Source organism: Jaculus jaculus, chromosome 15, assembly GCF_020740685.1.
Source record: "Jaculus jaculus isolate mJacJac1 chromosome 15, mJacJac1.mat.Y.cur, whole genome shotgun sequence".
Taxonomy (NCBI): Eukaryota; Metazoa; Chordata; class Mammalia; order Rodentia; family Dipodidae; genus Jaculus; species Jaculus jaculus.
Window position 1 is genome coordinate 36,920,640 of NC_059116.1, and position 16,863 is coordinate 36,937,502.

Here is a 16,863-nt window from a genome sequence, read left to right on the forward strand (position 1 = left end):
ACGCCTAGTCCCACCCTTGCCTAGGCCACCCTGCTCAGCACCTGCTGGGGACAAAGCAGGAAGCAGGGGTGGCTGTGGGTCCCCCCCGCCCCCAGGCCTTAAAGCCAAGCAAACAGCTGGGCAAATACATGGCTAAAAGCGTGGAGGCATCTCGAAAAAAGCAGCACAGAGAGGCTCTGCCACCCAGCCAAGCTCACACAGACAGCGCGGGCTGCATGGAGACACAAACCCCAGGTCACACGGTCCCATTCCTGCGGACCACACACCTTGGTGGCCACGCCTTCCTGTTGGGGGCTGGGCTTCGGGCTTCAAAGGAGGGAAAAAATAACCTCCCAACAGCAGCTCCATTTCCAAAGGCGCAGCGTCACACCCGTGGGCAGCGACGGCCCGGAACTTGGGGACACGGCTGTTTGAAAGGGGCTATTTCTGGAGCAGGCCGAGGTGAGAATGCGGAGGTGGGAGGAAGGAGCAGTCACCATCGTAAGGGACCAGCGGGGACCAGACCAGCGCTTCCCTCCCGGGAGCCACCTGCTGGGAGCTGGGACCTGGGACAGCGCTGTCATGCCAGCTGGGAGGCCTCTACCACCCCAGGATGTCACGTCTTCCCATGAATGGGGTCTGTTGACGCAAGCATCTGCACGTGGCCCTACTGTGTGCTGGCTGTCTCAGAGAAGTCAAGGCCAATGGAGCAATGGGGAAGGGGGGTGCTTCCACAGGTCCAGCATGGCCCTGGCAGGACAAGCTGGGGTGATGGAAGAGTGGTCAGGGGGGAGGAGGAGAAGGGCAACGATTCGGGCTCATGGCGCCCTCTGGTGGCCGCTGCAGGGAGGACATGGTTGGGACAAGGCGGAGGGAAGCCAGGAGCAGGGCAGAGGTGAATGAAGGCTTGGGTATGCATGAGCAACTATGGGGTTGGGACCCCTTAGCAGGGCTTGGGGACACCCAGGAGCAGACCATGACCCTGGGCTGAGATAACCTGCGTGATGATGGGAAATAGTGTTCTCTCCTGCATATCTGCACTGGCCCAGGAGCCAACAGGCCTGGGTCCAGAGGGGACAGTGACAGTCAGGCACCAGCTGGGGAGAGGGTGGAGGTCCCGGAGTACTGGATCAGCTGAATCATGGCTCCACTCCACTGGCTCTGATGTGGAGCAAGTAGCAGGCCCTGGCTAAGCCTCCGTAAAATGACTCAGTGGCAGGGTCTTCTCACAGCAAAGTGGCCGGACTGACTACAGAGTACTGTGCATGAAGCACCCTGCAGGGAGCCCCAGACAGTCAGCACCCCGCCTGCTTGGTGTTATTCATCATCATCCTTGCAAGGGGAGACCTAGTCCCATGGAGGCCAGACCCTGAGGCTCATGGCAGCCTATGAGGACCAGAAAACCCGCAACCAAGTCCTCTGTTCTTGCTGCATAAGAGAAGCCCCCAAGTTGGTCTCTTCAGAGTGATCTTTCTCATCTCGTGATTGACAAAGCTCAAGCTCTCTTTAAATCTCTGGCCCTTCATTGCTCGTGATGTCTCATGGTCCAAAACGGCTACCCAAGCACCTGCCGCTGCTGCATCTCTCCAGACTGAGACAGAATGAAGACTATGTCCCTTTACAAGCAATTCCAGGAAATCCCACTGGCTGATCCCAGAATGAATCGGATGTCCCTGGCAGCTGTAGGAGACACCAGGAAATGTCTTCCTCCACCCTGAGTGACCTGCCACTGTGACACAACTCTACTCACTCCAGTCAGAGTCACCAATGCCTCCTAGGTCAGGACAGCGGGCACATGGAAGCTCTGAGCTCTGCTGGGGTGGGCTGCAGGCGGGACCCCATGTGACATCTGTGGGCTGCGAGCCCCGCCAGGCATGGACACGGGCCCATTTATCTCTTTCTCCTCAGTAAACAACTGTCAGGGAAAATAAATAGTTTTAATGGGCTCATTAATTGATTTTGGGCGGAAACATTCTCAGAACACTGCGGGAGAACGCAACAGGCTGTGGGGCAGGGGGGCAGAGGGGACCTGAGGCGTGGGACATGATGGCCCCGACTGGGTCACTGTGCCTTATTCCCACGTGCCACAGAGGCCCCCGGCAGGCATCTTCCTCTCTCTCTCTCTCCACCTCATTTTTGGGGACAGGGTCTCACTGTCTGGCCACCGAGTCCCAGTAATCCTCCTGTCTCCAGCTCCCCAGTGTTGTGCTCTCGGCGCCACTGCCAAGCTGGGAATTCACGGGGGTTTCAGGGATCCCAACTCAGGTACAAGTGCTTTACCCACGGAGCCATCTCTTCAGCCCTGCTTGAGTTTTAATTTGTCCCTAGCACCCCAGGTCTCTTCCCAGTAGACTGGAGATCTCACAGGCTGTTTCTGGGGTCTCCATGTCCCTTACACCTGCCCCTCAGGCCCCTGGCTCGGAGTCAACCACCTCTGGCCACTGCTGGGGGCCAGCAGCATTAATGGGCCACAGATCAGAGAGGGCATGTGAGTGGTTGAGGACACAAAGCATGTCCTCTCGAGACTTGGTCTCCAGGCCTCCCCACTCAAGGCCAGGGGGAGGGGAGTCTCAAGGTGGCCGCTTCCTCCAGCATCACCTGTTCGGAGTATTATCAGAGCGGAACGAGGGGCGCCCATTTGGGGTTTTCTTGATCATTGCCTGCTTAATGGGGGATCAACCGGGCTGGCGCTGGCGCAGGGAGGCAGTAGCTCCCCAGAGAGACTGGCAGGTTGATCTGGGAGGGAGGGGCCTGGGGGGAGGAGGCACAGACTGCAAAATCAGTGGGAACCACAGAAGGGGACACCAGGGACAATGACCACACCAGAAGTAGAGTTCATGGGACAGCCAGCAGCAAGAAGCCATGTGTCTGGATAGAGAAGCCAGGGCAGGAGCCATGAAGGAAAATTCAAAGACAGCGCAGCAGGGGGCAAAAGCAGACCTCTAACGCAGACACTGCTAGCAAAACTATCACCCACCATAGGAATTTGTCTGTATCACAGCCAACAGGCACTGAATGACACCACAGTCTCCTTGTTCGAAAAGTACTGAGTTGCAGGGCATGATGGAGCACACATTTAATCCCAACATTTGGGAGGCAGAGGTAGGAGGATTGCTGTGAGTTCAAGGCCAGCCTGAGATTATAGAGTGAGGCTGTACTTCAAAAAAATAGGAGGGGGGCTCAAGACATGAACCAATTAAGGTTCTTGCCTACAAAGCCTAAGGACCCAGGTTCAATTCTCCAGAACCCATGGCACATGCATCTGGAGTTTGTTTGCAGTGGCTAGAGGCCCTGGCATGCCCATTCTCTCCCCCCATCCCCGTCTCTCATAATAAATAAATAAAAATTTAAAGCCAGGCATGATGGTGCATGCCTTTAATCCCAGTACTTGGGAGACAGAGGTAGGAGGATACAGTTAGTTTGAGGCCACCCTGAGACTACACAGTGAATTCCAGGTCAGTCTGAGCTAAAGTGAGACCCTACCCTGGAAAACCAATAAATAAATCAATATATATTTTTTAAGTATTAAGAATCATGCAGGCTGGGCATTAGAGTGCTGGCTTAGCTGGGTCTGTGATAAGACAGCATTAAAGCAAGCATGGGCAGGACATGGGACCCTGTATGACTGCTTGAGACACAGGTACAGAAGTAGTTGAAAGGACATTCCAGTTCTTCCCACTTCTCCCTTCCCTGTGCCTCAGTCTCCCTTCTGCAAGGTGAGAGTCACAGTGCCACCTGCTGGGGCCATTCTAAGAATGAATTGGGACAAAACATGAGTGGTCACACACACATCACAGCAGCCAAGACAAGGCCTTCATTTGTGAACAAGGACAAGCGGGGGTCCCCTCACATGGCGGGGACAACACGCATCAGGGCTCCATGCCAGGCCCTCTGCTCCCCAAACCCTTGCCAGGGTCCCAGTGACTTCCGAGGCCAGGAGGAATAAAGAACAAAGTCCTGTCTTTGGGGTGACATTGGGTGGTCACATATCCCTCTTTATTAGACAGTATCACTGGAGCCCAGGCTGCCCTAAACTCACAGCAACCCTCCTGCATCAGCTTCCTAAGTGCTAACGACAGGCATGAGCCACCATGCCTGGTTTTTGAACTCAGTGACCCACTCCTGAGGCTCAATGGGGCCACGATGACCAGTGACAAGACCCTGTGAACCAGTACAGGGTCCACAGATGTTAAGACTGCATCTCTGCCTGACTTCTTCCTCTGCCTAAGGTCTCAGGTCTAAATCAGTGTGGTGGGATCTGGGCCAGGAATCTTGGTGGTAGTGTCTTGGGCCCTGCAGGGTGCTGAGCTGTGTCGCTGCTCCAAGCCAGGAGCTCCCCCAGTGTGACAGGCACACATGTCCCCAGACATGACCCAGGGTCCCTACACTGCCCCAGAGCCTCTGGGTGGCTTCAAGTCAAGTTTATCATGGTGACCAGTGTCAACATCATCACAGCCATGGCCTGCCTTCAACATCCCAAACTGGCCTTCCAAGGACCACTGGGGAAACTAAGGCTCAGGCAATGTGGGGGGAGGCATACAACCCGCAGACAGTGGGAGTGGGAGGTAAGGCCCGTCCCCAAGGTGTCCTGGATTTTCACATTCCTGTGACAGTTTGAGGAACCACAGAACCAAGGCCGGAGGCAAAATGGCTAATTTCATGTTGAACCTGGTTTTCCTCGGACATTCAGGGTTGTGGCACAATTTGACACAGCCATGACCAAGGGAGGAAGCCACCGCTGGAAGCCACTGCCCAGCTGAGGACACAGCGCCACACTGTGGGATCTGAGAGTGACAATGTTCCTCTGTTGTTTTGAGTCAGGGTCTCTCTTGGTAGCCCAGGCTGGCCTAGAACTCACCATCCTCCTGCCTCAGCCTCTCTGGTGCCAGGGTGTGGGCCTATGTCACCCCATCAGGCAAGAATGATTTGCCTTCAGTCTTCCTGTCTCAGTTTCCCTTCTGGGCTGGTGCGAGGCTCCTGCCTACTTTTTATACACAGCCCAGCATGGGATCCAGTGTGGCTGTGTGACCTTGGGGACAGACATTCCTCCCAGCTCTAAGCCTGGGCACATCGTCATTCTAGAGATGCTTCCTACTCACTCCCATGTGGGCAGCTATGCTGAGGGGTTCCCACAAACTTACTACAGGATTTCCTCCTCCCTACCTCCCCTCCCTTCTTCCTTCTTTCCTTCCTTCCTTCCTTCTTTCCTTCCTTCTTTTCATTTTGAGACAGGTCTTATGTATCCCAGGGTGGCCTCCAGCTCCTATGTAGCTGAGAATGACCTTGAATTCCTTCCTGTTCCTCTTGCCTCTACCTCCCTGGTACTGAGATGACCAGCCTGTACCACACCTGGCTTGGTTAAAACGCACCCATTTCATAGGTGGCAAAACCGAGGCATGGGGCACCTCCAGCTCGAGTCTGAGGCCCGCAACAGAGAAGCAGAGGAGAGATTAAGTCTAAATTCTTTAGCAGCTAGTTTTTAACGGACTGACAGACTACCTGTCTGGCTGTCCATCGGACTGACATCATGAATGAAGGAATGAATGAAGCATTAGCCACTAGATGAGTTCTGCTGCCCCGGGGTCCACCCACCCTCGGGATGGAGTGCCCTCACCTCTGGTGGGTCCCAGGGTGTCTGCAGAGCTCAGGCCTCACGGCGCCGCTGCAGAAGTGGGGCGGCCTCGTTCGTTCAGCAGCCAGCCACGGGGAACGCCCCAGTTTACAGCAGCTGAGTCATGTCGCCGGCTGGCTGGGGCTGGACCCTGTGGAGGGGCTGGGGACACAGCCAGGGCTGCTGGGAAGACACATCCATCCACCTCACAGCCCTGGGTCAAGATGGTGTCAAAACTGAAACACCAAATCCCTGGCGGGGGGGGAGGGGCAGAGGACAAGGACATGGCTTGCACCCACGCCAAGTCCACCACAAGTGCCCACTGTGTCCATTTTAAGTCATTTCATCCTCCCAGCGACCCTTGCCAGGTAAGAAAAACAAAATTACAGACAGGCTGAGCAACTTGCCCCATGTTACACAGCCAACAAGTACCAGAGGTGGGATGTGAATCCTGGTCCTGGCCCTTGCTCTCACCTCCTGGCAGGTAAACTGCTGTGGAAGTGACATGCCCACCCGTTTTCCTGTCTGGTTCACAGAAGCTAATTTACAAATGAAAAGAGAAAAACACAGCCACAAGTGGTGATGCACACCCATCATTCCTGCTGCTCGGAGGCTGAGGCAGGAGGACTGTGAATTACAGATCAGTTGGGGCTACACAGCAAGATTCTGATTCCACACAGAAAAATAAAACATTTCAGCCAGCCATAGGGGTGCATGCTTGTCACCCCAGCACTAGGGAAGTACAGGCAGCAGGATCAGGAGTTCAAGGCCAGCTTTGGCTACACAGTGAGTTCGAGGCCAACCTAGGCTACATGAGACACTGCCTCAAAAAAACATATAAAAACTGTAAGGAAAGCCGGGGGTGGTGGTGGTGCATGCCTTTAATCCCAGCACTTGGGAGGCAGAGGTAGGAGGATCACCATGAGTTCAAGGCCAGCCTGAGACTATATAGTGAATTTCAGGTCAGCCAAAGCCAAAGTGAGACCGTACCTCAAAACAAACAAACAAACAAACAACAACCAAAAAAAAAAAAAAAAACTATATGGGATGGGCCAGGAGAAGAGGGGGGGGAAGATAAAGGAAGATAAAGTTCTCCATAAATAAATATGAATCTCTCTCTCTATATGTGTGTGTATATACATAAACCTAAGAAGAAATGGCATTTCTGACCATTGGGCAGAGCCTGACAATCTGGGTGCTGTCATCCATCCGTGGGCTGTGTGACCTGGGGCGATGTACACCCTCTCTGTGCCTCTCCCGCCCCTGCCCTCTGGAAGCTGAAGCGACTGTGAGGCCAGGCTGGGAAGCACACCGCACCGCACTGCGGAGGGGTTTCTCAGCAGAAGGCCTGGCACGGGATGCCACAAAATAAGTCAGAGGAGCTATTATTACCACACCTCCCCCCCCGACATCCCTTATTAGCTAATCATGGGGTTAATTATAAGCGGTGTTAAATTATACACACACACAGCCAGCACCCCGGAATATCTCCCCATGAGACAGCCCCACAGGAGGGCATGTCGCTTCACCTCTCCACTCAGGCAGGGGCTTTGGGGATATGCAGTGGACACTCTGGGGAGAAGACATGGGTGAAGAGGAAGGTGCCAAAAAGCTGGGGGGATAAGCCCTCATCCCCCCATGGCACGTCTAGTCTGTGGATGCAGAACAGAGAGGTCAAGCTACCCGGCTCAGTTTGCACAGCATAGCAGACCAGACCAGACCGAGAAGTCAGGCAGGTGGAGACTAACCTCATTCGCAAGCAAAGATGCCACAGTATGGAGATGTTAAAGAGGAGAGAGAGAGAGACACCTGGCAGGCAGAAAGGAGAGACGCAGGAGTGGAAAAAAAACCGGAATTTCTCAGTAGGGTGGGAGGAGTGGGATGGGGGAAAGGAGACCTCTGGCTTTCCCCAAAGGGCCTGACAGTAAAGATTAAAAATAAATGTAAATAAAATGAAACGGACACTCTAAACAGCAGGGGAGGGACATCCAGGTAAGATAAAGAGTGTCACAGACAAAAAGCACAGAGAAAAGAGGGACACTGGAGATCTGGGTCTCAGGGATGGCGACAGGCTGGGGGATGGAGGGCTGGGGACGCCAGGACAAAAACCCCCAGTTTATTTTCAGCTCTGGGATCCTGTGGCCTCCACAGGATTCAAGGGAAAGAATGAGATTCTAGAAGGCTCACTCAAAATATCCCAATGCCAAGTCCAGCGCAGCAGGCCAGGAGGACGGTGGCGGGGGTGGGGACCGGCAGTGCTGGGGGAGATTAAAAAAAAAAAAAAAAGGAAAAGGAAAAAGAAAAAGAAAAAGAAAAAAAATAAAGCCATGTGCGAGCCGGGCCCTCCTGAGTCACTCATATCCACTTGTTCATTTTCGCCTGAGCAGAAGTGTAAGGCGATTTTCCCCGGTCCCCACGCACGATCCCCTCCCCCTTGCACTCGGAAATACCAGCCAGTGACGACGACGCAAGGGAAGCCACAGGCCCCACCGTCTCCCCCCCCCCACACACACTTGGTGCAGTGCTGGGGACGGAGCCCAGGGCCTTAGCACATGCCAGGCCAGAACTCTGGGGGGTCCAGCCCTCCCAGATCTCTACTTTTTCTTCCCATGGCCCTTTCTTTCAGCCCAAGGACCTAGGGATGCAGGAATGTCACACCAGATGCTGTGCATCTCAGGGCTGGGATTCATCCTCTCTGGGTGAACATTTCTCAGAGCGCTGTTTCCCAGCTTCACTTCCTCTCCCCAGGTGGCTGGTCCTAATTCCAAATATTAAAGAGCCCCATGGTGAGTGGGGACAGCATGGCACACACACGTAAGCCTGGACCCCCTTCCTGTACCCGCTGTTCCCCGGCAGCCCGCAAGCCCCCGGGTGCTGCTGTACGCTGGAAAAAAGACTTCTAGAAAGAAGACTCTCGGTAAAGCCCGTGAACTCTGCCTTGCTATCCTATCCTTCATTTAGGGACCCACCATGGGGCTCTCTCACACCGGCAGGGTCGTGCTTCGTCTGTTCGGTCCCCTCCTGTCCCCACCAGAGACCAGGCTACTCTGCCTGGGGAATTTGTCGCAGGGAAGGACAGAGGAAGGGCGGCCAGGACCAGGGCCGGAGAGGGGCATCTCCTCAGCGAATTCTGGAACTGCACATTGACATTCGCGGTTAGGGCCGGGGTCCCTGAGAGAGGACCAGGGACGGAGAAGTGACGGTTATGCACGGCCGTGAAAATGGCAGCCCAGAGTGGGCAGCTCCCAGGCCTGAGATGCACAGCACTCAAGTGGGGAAACTAAGTCTCAGGTGCAGAAGAAAAGCAAAATTCCCCAGTGTGTGACCCTAAGCCTCTGGGATCCTTTCAGAAACCTGAGATGCCACTACAGGAAGCCACTGGCCACCTTGGGTCCCACAAACCCAACATTCTCCCAAGGAAGCCCGGGAGGCAGGCAGTGCTCTGTCAGTGTCCCTGAACCAGCCCCATGTACAGGTCTTTCTTTATTTTTAGGGTTTCCACTGGCTCCCCTGCCCCCAACTCTCGAAACCCCCTCCTTCTTCCCACACACGGCTGCAGCTGGAAAGCAGGTGAATGGCGGGCCACAAGGCGCCCACACAGAGCCACCAGGTCACCTCGCTGCTGCTGCCTCAGTCTCCCTGCCCACCGCGGTGATCGTGTGCCAGCAGGGGGACAATCCATTAAGCCACAGGTCACCAAGTGGCTTTCACCACATGCAGCTCTGCAGGGGAAATCAAGTCACCACCCAGAAAAAAAAAAAAACATACCACATACCACGTGGAGAAGTATCTACCTTCAGGACTTCCCGAGGGATCTGGGGACAGAGATGGCCAAAGTCCCCTTGGGAAGCAGGGACTAAAAGGGCCAAGGCCACCAAACGTGGTCACACATACAGAGCAGCGCTGGCAGGAAAGAACCTGGTGTCTGCATGTCCCTGTCTGTCTGTCTGAGTCCCCCAAAACATCAGTGTCCTCCAACGGACCCCAAGAGGACTGAAGAGTCCGAAGAGGAAGAGGGGACCCCCATTCTTGCTCCCTAGCCACACCCAGCCACACCAGGATCACCCTGGGACTGGGACCTGGACATCACCCCTGGGGACAGCATTTGGCCACGGCCATACCCTGAACCAGCCCTTCGGGGATGACCGATGTCATCGTGCCAGGGGCACAGCGACAGGTACAGCAAATTTGGGTGCATGAGCTCACCAGGAAAAGCCGGTCTCCCGCGACAATTTGTTTGCCCTGAGCCCAATTATACCAACTCTCAAGGCAATCGCGGTGGTGGATGGTGGCCCCTCAAGGGACTTGGGGGTGGGGGACACGACTGGTCCCCATGCAGAACTGCAATGTCATGGTGAAGGTGTCCCCTAACTCCCCAGGAGGGAACAGGACAGGAAGAAGAAGAAGAAGAAAGAGAGAGAGAGAGAGACAGAGATTGAGAGAGAGCGCAAGCAAGCAGGGAGGAGATGCCCAGGTGGATGGATGGGTGGAGAAAAGGATGGGGGGTATTGTCTTGGGACAGGGACGTTGCTTTGCATCCCCTAGCTGATGGACTCTGGGGTTGGCAGGCCGCCCCCGGCTCCAGCTGCCCTCCTTCCGTCGCCAAAGGATCATCTGGTAGGAGAAGGAGAGAGAAGCGAGGGACAGAAGGCAGGCGGGCGAGATTGGCAGGAGGAGGGACACAAAGAAAAGAGGACCCAGCTATGCAAATGGCTGTTCCAGTGTCCCCTGGACATTATTAAAGGACTTGAGAGCCTCAGCTCTCCTCCGCGGTGCCACAGCCGAGCCTCCTGGGCTAGCCCAGACAAAGACGGGGGAGGGGGGAGGAGACAGCCTCCACAGGGGACAGCATCCTGCAGCCGAGTGCAGAGAAGGGAGTGCAACGACAGTGGGCCCCTCTGTGACACCCTGGGGGACCGTCTTGACTGTCCCAGCTTCTCCGAGTTCCCAAGTGCTCACTCGGGACGGGGACACCGACTATGTCCCTGGGAACAGCAGTTGGGCTGCTTTTTTGGGAGGTGACCCTGCTCAGGTTGGGGACTTGGGGGGAGACAAGGGAATCCCAGCCGGGAAGGAGGCGGTGCCAGGGACCGTGCTCACGTGGGGGTGGGCAAGAGGTGCCCACGGGTGGAAGGGAAGAGGGGGTGATGGAGGGGGGATGTGAGGGGGATAAGGGGTCACGGGGCCGGGGGAACGTTTTGGGGTGTGTGTGGCTCAAAACATGTAAAAATAGGTTCTAGTCTGTAGCGGCGCTGGGATGGGCGAGTCCCCCTTCTAGAATTTGGAAAGAAAACTGCTTTGCGGGTCCCCGGTGAAGGGCCGTGAACTTGGCTCCGGCGGCGGGGTCCCCGAGCGGCGCCCCTCCACCTGCCGCGGGCCCCGCCCCCGGTGACGTCACCGCCCTCCTCAGGTCCCCCCGGGCCCGGGGCGAGCGGCACCCCGGGGCTGGCGTTGTTCCCCGGGGATCCCCGCGGCCCACGGCCCACGACCACGGGAGGAGACGGGGCTCCGAGGCGCTCACCTCGCGCACACCCGCGGCCGGGGCCGGCTCGGGGTCTCCCGGCCCGGAGGGGCAGGGGCTCCCGCCGCAGAAGGGTGGGGCCGGCGCTGGGGATGGGGGACCCCGAGGGCCGCCTCCCTCCGACGACAAAGGAGCTGCGGGCGGGGACGGTGGAGGGAGAGGGGACCCCAGGACTGTCCGCGGAGAGTGATCGCGGCGGGGGACGGAGACCGGTACACAAAGCCGGCTCGCTGCCCAGACCCTCCCCCGACCCCGGTCCCAGCCCCCGCCCCGGACCGCCGCCGCCGCCGCAGAAAGAAGCCGCCTCGGGGCCCCGCGTACCTGCGGAGCGGCGGGCTGGGCTCCCCCGGCGCGGCCTCGCCTCACATCCTGCTTGGGGCATCGGATCCGCGCCGAGCCGGGGCTGGCCGCGCGGACCGCGCCGACGACTCACTGCGGCTCGCGCGCGCCCCCCCACAGCGCTGACGTCACCCCTTCCGCCGCCGCGGCCGCCCCACAGGAGGGGGCGGGGCCTGTCGGGGGCGCCACCGCGCAGGCGCACCGTCGCTCCTCCTACCCGCGGCCAATGAGGGCGCGCAGCGGGGTCACGTGCCTCTGGGAGTATTTAAAGCACCGCGGGAGCACGTGGGGCAGCCCCGGCTCGCGGGTGCCGTCCCAGCAGCGAGGCCAGCTGGGGCCGCTGCTTGTTTGACTGACACAGGGCCTCTTGTAGTCCAGGCCAGCTTTGAACACGCAATTCTCCTGCCTCCGCAGGACAGTGATGGATAACCGGCGTGTGCCACCATGCCCTGTTTATAGGTAACGGGGACGAACCAGAGGCCTCGACCCGCTGAGCTGCAGCCACAACAGTATCGTGTTATTTTTTGAGACAGGCTTCAACAGGCCTTGAACTCCTGATCTTCCTGCTGGAACAAGTATGTGTCACCACAGCAGGCTGAAGCCGCTTCTTCCATTTTCTCCTGTCCATCCTTCCTCACTTTGTCCTTTAGCCACAATGCTCGTCCCCCCACCACTCTTTTCCGCATGAAGCCAAGCATGATGTTGCAGGTCTGTCACCCCAACTACTCAGGGAGCTGAGGCAGTAGAATAAAGAGAGGCTAACGTGGGCTACAGAGTGAGTTCAAGGCCAGTCTGGACAACTGGGACTCTCAAAACATAAATAGGGCTGAAGAGATGGCTTAGGGGTTAAGGTGCAAAGCCAAAGGATCCAGGTTCAATTCCCCAGGACCCACATAAGCCAGATGCACAAAGTGGCCCAAGCATCTGGAGTTCATTTGTAGTAGCTGGAGTCCCTGGAACGTCCATTCTCTCTGTCTCTAATAAGTTAAATAAAGACAGAAGGAAAAAAAAAACCACGAAATCTTGTCACTTGGGGCAGATGTGCACCGCAGGCTGAAATACAGCAGATGGAAAGCCTTTATTTTCTGGCCTTATCTCTAAAAAGACATGATTTTACCCAGGTATGGACACGCAGGGCTGTTGCAGCACTTGAGGGGCTGAGGCAGGAGAATTGAAGTTTGAAGCCCAGCCTGAGCTACAGAAAGAGGGCTGGTCCCAAAAGCAAATTTTGACTCTAGAATTTGGGGGTCTTTCCCCCTTAAAAATCGTTGCTTCGTTTACTCTAAGCCAAACACAGAGACATAAAAAGGAAAGGCCAGGGAGCGGACTAGGCGGAAGTCATAAACAGAGGAAGAGCACCCATGAATAATTTAATGAGCAGCCTAAATTAAGCTCAGAGGTTCCCGTGGTTGAATCCTCGGCCAGGTTTGCAGAGCCGGAGTCGTCCTCTCTCCTAGCTGGGTGACCCTGACCCGACTTTTGGCGATTCTGGCCTCTGGCTAAGGCACCAAGCAGTGGGAAGCAAGCATGTCCCTGCACACATGCTGGGCAGGACATGTACACAATAGGTGCTCAAGCTTTGCATATTCCCTGGAGGTCTAGGAAAAAGGAGGCTGTGAGGATGGAAGGGACTGAACAGGACAGTCCCATCTTGTGAAAATGGTAGACTGGGGCCTAAGCCAGCACCCGTGTCTGCAAGGAGAGAGAACTGCTTTGCCGGCCGGGGTCTTGGGCATGCCAAACAGTGTCTGAGGCCCAGAAACATCTATCCAGGCCATTGTTCAGCCTCCCAGCCAAGTTTGTGTTGAATCCTCTGCACACAGAGATAAAAAGATGGGCTGAGCTGGGCGTGGTGGTGCATGCCTTTAATCCCAGCACTAGGGAGGCAGAGGTAGGAGAATCACTGTGAGTTCAAGGCCACCCTGAGACTACATAGTAAATTCTAGGTCAGCCTGGGCTAGAGTGAAACTCTACCTCGAAAAACCAGAAAGCAGGGGAGGGGGTGGTCGCTGACAGCAAAAGTCAACACCTGCACTTGGTGCAATGGCAGGCGGACAGTGTCCCACCCTAGGTTAAAGCTGTTAGCCCTGTAGCCCAGTGGGCCCTACAGACCTGCCTTGTCCCGTCCCATAATAATTAATTTGACTGTTCTGGAGGTCACAGGGCAGCCAGAGGTGTCTGTGTCCACTTCCTCTGAGACAGGGTCTCTGACAGTTGACTCAAGTTCTCCTGGAATGTCGTTGAGATCACAGATGCATAGGTCACCTGCTGTCCGGATGTAGGTGGTGCTGGAGAATTGAACTCTGGCTGGCAGACATTACCCTACCCCTTCCTCCCTCACTGCCCCTGCTGCAGCTACACCAGCCTCAGTGAGTCCAAATGTCAGGCTCCTCCTAACCCCCCCCCCACGGCTTCTGCACGGGCTGGGTCCTCTGGCCAGGATGCAGTTCTTCCCAGAGCAGATGGCTCTCATCCTTCAAGTCTTGAGAGACTGCCCCCAAACATCTTGCTAGAGTTACTGTTCATCTTTAGAACAATGTCACAGGGGCCGCTTGCTTGTCTCCTGTCTGATTTCCCCGCTCTCTAGCTGTGAGTTGGTTTGCCTGCCTGTATGGGGTCCAGAACAGTAGCTAGTGTCTTAGGGCCACTGGGATGATGACAAGAGTCAAACCATATCAATCTCCTGACACCAGACACAGGAACAAAGAGCAGGGGGTGTGGTCAGTGGTAGAGTGACAGCCTAGAACCCCCACTGAGGGCTGGGGGCGTGGTCAGAGGTAGAGTGACAGCCTAGAACCCCCAGTGAGGGCTGGGGCTGTGGTAAGAGGTAGAGTGACAGCCTGGAACCCACAATGAGGGTTCTGGGGATGTGGTCAGTGGTAGAATGACAGTCTAGAACCCACAGAGCAGGTTGGGATGTAGTCAATGGGTATAATAGTAACAACCTAGAACCCATAGTGCGGGCTGGGGGTGTGGTTAGCAGTAGAGTGACAGCCCAGAGAGGGATGGGGCGTGGTCAGTGGTAGAGTGACAGCCTAGAATCATTGTTGAGGGACTCGGACTGGGGCTCAGAAGAAGGGCTTCTATCTAGCTTGTGTGGAGCCCCAGGTTCTAGCACCAGCATTGCAAAAAAATAGTTGTTTTTTTTCATTTGGATTTTGAGGTAGGGTCTCATTCTAGCCCAGGCTGACCTTGAATTCACTATATAGTTCCAGGCTCGAACTCACAGTGATCATCCTACCTCTGCCTCCTAAGATCTGGGATTAGTGGCATGTACCACCATTCCTGGCTAAAAATATATATATATATTTAAAATTATTTTTTATTTATTTGCCAGATTATGGATGTGCCAGGGCCTCTTATCATTGCACTCGAACTCTGAGTACAATCACCACTGTGTGCACCTGGCTTTACATGGATACTGGAGAATCAAACCCAGGTTAGCAGGCTTTGTAGGCAAGTGCCTTGAACCACTGAGCATCTCCCATCCCAGTTCTTTTACTTTGTGCTCAGAGGATGGGATACTTTAGTCGGTTACTATTCCAGCTTCCAGGCGCTCTGGCAAGTTCAGAAAGGCACAAAGGAGGCAGCAATAGGGAACCCAGCCCAGCAGCAGGCCAGCACATGCCAGGCCCAGGGGACAGACTGTGCCTGAGGCGTGTGGAAGCAGGGTGAGCAGGGCCTGGGGCCTTTGATGTCTGCCAGTCCTGGCACCTGGCACGTGGAAGCAGTGTGAGTCACAGATGGGTGAAGAGTTCAGATTATTTTCCTGTGGGCACGTTGGACGTGTCAGGGCGGGAAAGACACCAAAGCTCCTCCTTTCCACACGTGTCTGCCCTGGCATCTTCCAGAAGTCGGTGATCACTTCGGCTGTGTCTCTGTTGACATAGCTCTAGGGAGACATGTAACGTCCACAGACAGACTCCTCTGTGCCAAGTCCAGGACTGTGTGGGTGGAACACAGCCTGAAGTCTCAGGAGAACCCCCAGAGCGCACATGGGCCAGATGCCACTGTTCTTCACTGCTTCTAAATGATCCTCTCTCCTTTTCGCTCCATGTCTCCCTCCCTCCAAGCTTATTTACAAAGACAAAACAAAGAGGTAGAGCCCACCTTTTGTTAAAGGCCTTCTCTGTGCTGGGCTCCTTTGTCGGTGACCACTGGTGTTCTGGAATGAGACATGGCTGATGTCATGAGCATATCCTGGTCTGGACAGGATATGACACTTGCACAATCCAAGGTCTCATCATAATGAGATGGTCAACACAGTCGGTCTATAAAGGAACCCAAGTTCCCCATGTGACACAGTCGATATCACACCTCATGATGAAAGACTTGAGTGTCGATCCTGGGGTGGTGGCAAGCACCTGTCATGCTAGCACTGGTGAGGCAGAGGCAGGGGGATCTCAAGCTTGAGGCCACCCTGAGCTACACACGGAGACCATGTCTTTAAAATGACTGTGGGAAGCCGGGCGTGGTGGTGCACGCCTTTAATCCCAGCACTCGGGAGGCAGAGGTAGGAGGATCGCCGTGAGTTCAAGGCCACCCTGAGACTACAGAGTTAATTCCAGGTTAGCCTGGACCAGAGTGAGACCCTACCTCGAAAAACCAAAAAAAAAAAAAAAAAAAAATGACTGTGGGGCTGGAGAGATGGCTCAGAGGTTAAGGCACTTGTCTGCAAAGCCTAACAGCCTGAGTTTGAATCCCCAGTACCCACGTAAAGCCAGATGCCCAGAGTGGCACATGTGTCTGGAGTTTGCAGTGGCTGGAGGCCATACTCACTCTCTTTTTCTGTCTCTCTCTCTCAAATAAATAAATATATAGAGAGAGGAGTATTTATTTTAGAAAAAGAAATGATTGAACATCTACAAAAAAATGGAAAGACATCCCATGTTCATGGATTGGAAAAATAATCCTAAAATTAAAGCAATGTTCCCAGAATTGATCCACAGATCTCACCCAATTTCTATCAAATCCCAAGTACTTCTTTGAAGATCCTAAGATTCAGACCGGGGTTCAGGGGAGTCTTAATGCCTTATACAATCCTGAAAGAAAGAAGAAAGTGGAAGGTCTCACACACATTAAAAATTTTTAAACTCATTACCATCCAGGTGTGGTGGCACATGCCTTTAGTCCTAGCACTCAAGAAGCTGAGGCAGGAGGATTGCTGTCAGTTCAAGCCAGCCTGGGCTACAAAAACAAATTTATTGCAAAGCTAGTCTTCAAGACTGGCTCTGGGGCTCAGTGGGTAGCGCTTTCCCAGCATGCTTGAGGCCCTGTGTTCCATCCTGAGCACCACACAGACTGTGACGTCACCTGCCAGCCCAGCGCTGGCAAGGTGGAGGCACACTCAGCTTGAAGCTGTTGTAAACCTCTCGGCTGGAGCCAGCTGTGAGGCCCTGGGAGTCTCCTTAGC

General features: G+C 55.1%; 1 protein-coding gene across 2 annotated transcripts in view; it reads right to left on the reverse strand.

Moving 5' to 3' along the window:
- The window catches only part of Ptprs (protein tyrosine phosphatase receptor type S), a 77,709-nt gene extending 66,179 nt beyond the window's left edge, over nt 1–11,530 (reverse strand). For both annotated transcript variants that reach the window (XM_045134676.1, XM_045134660.1), the window contains exon 1: nt 11,433–11,530. The gene's annotated coding sequence lies outside the window, so the exon portion shown is untranslated. The remainder of the gene's footprint in view (nt 1–11,432) is intronic.
- Between the last annotated feature and the right edge of the window lie 5,333 nt (nt 11,531–16,863).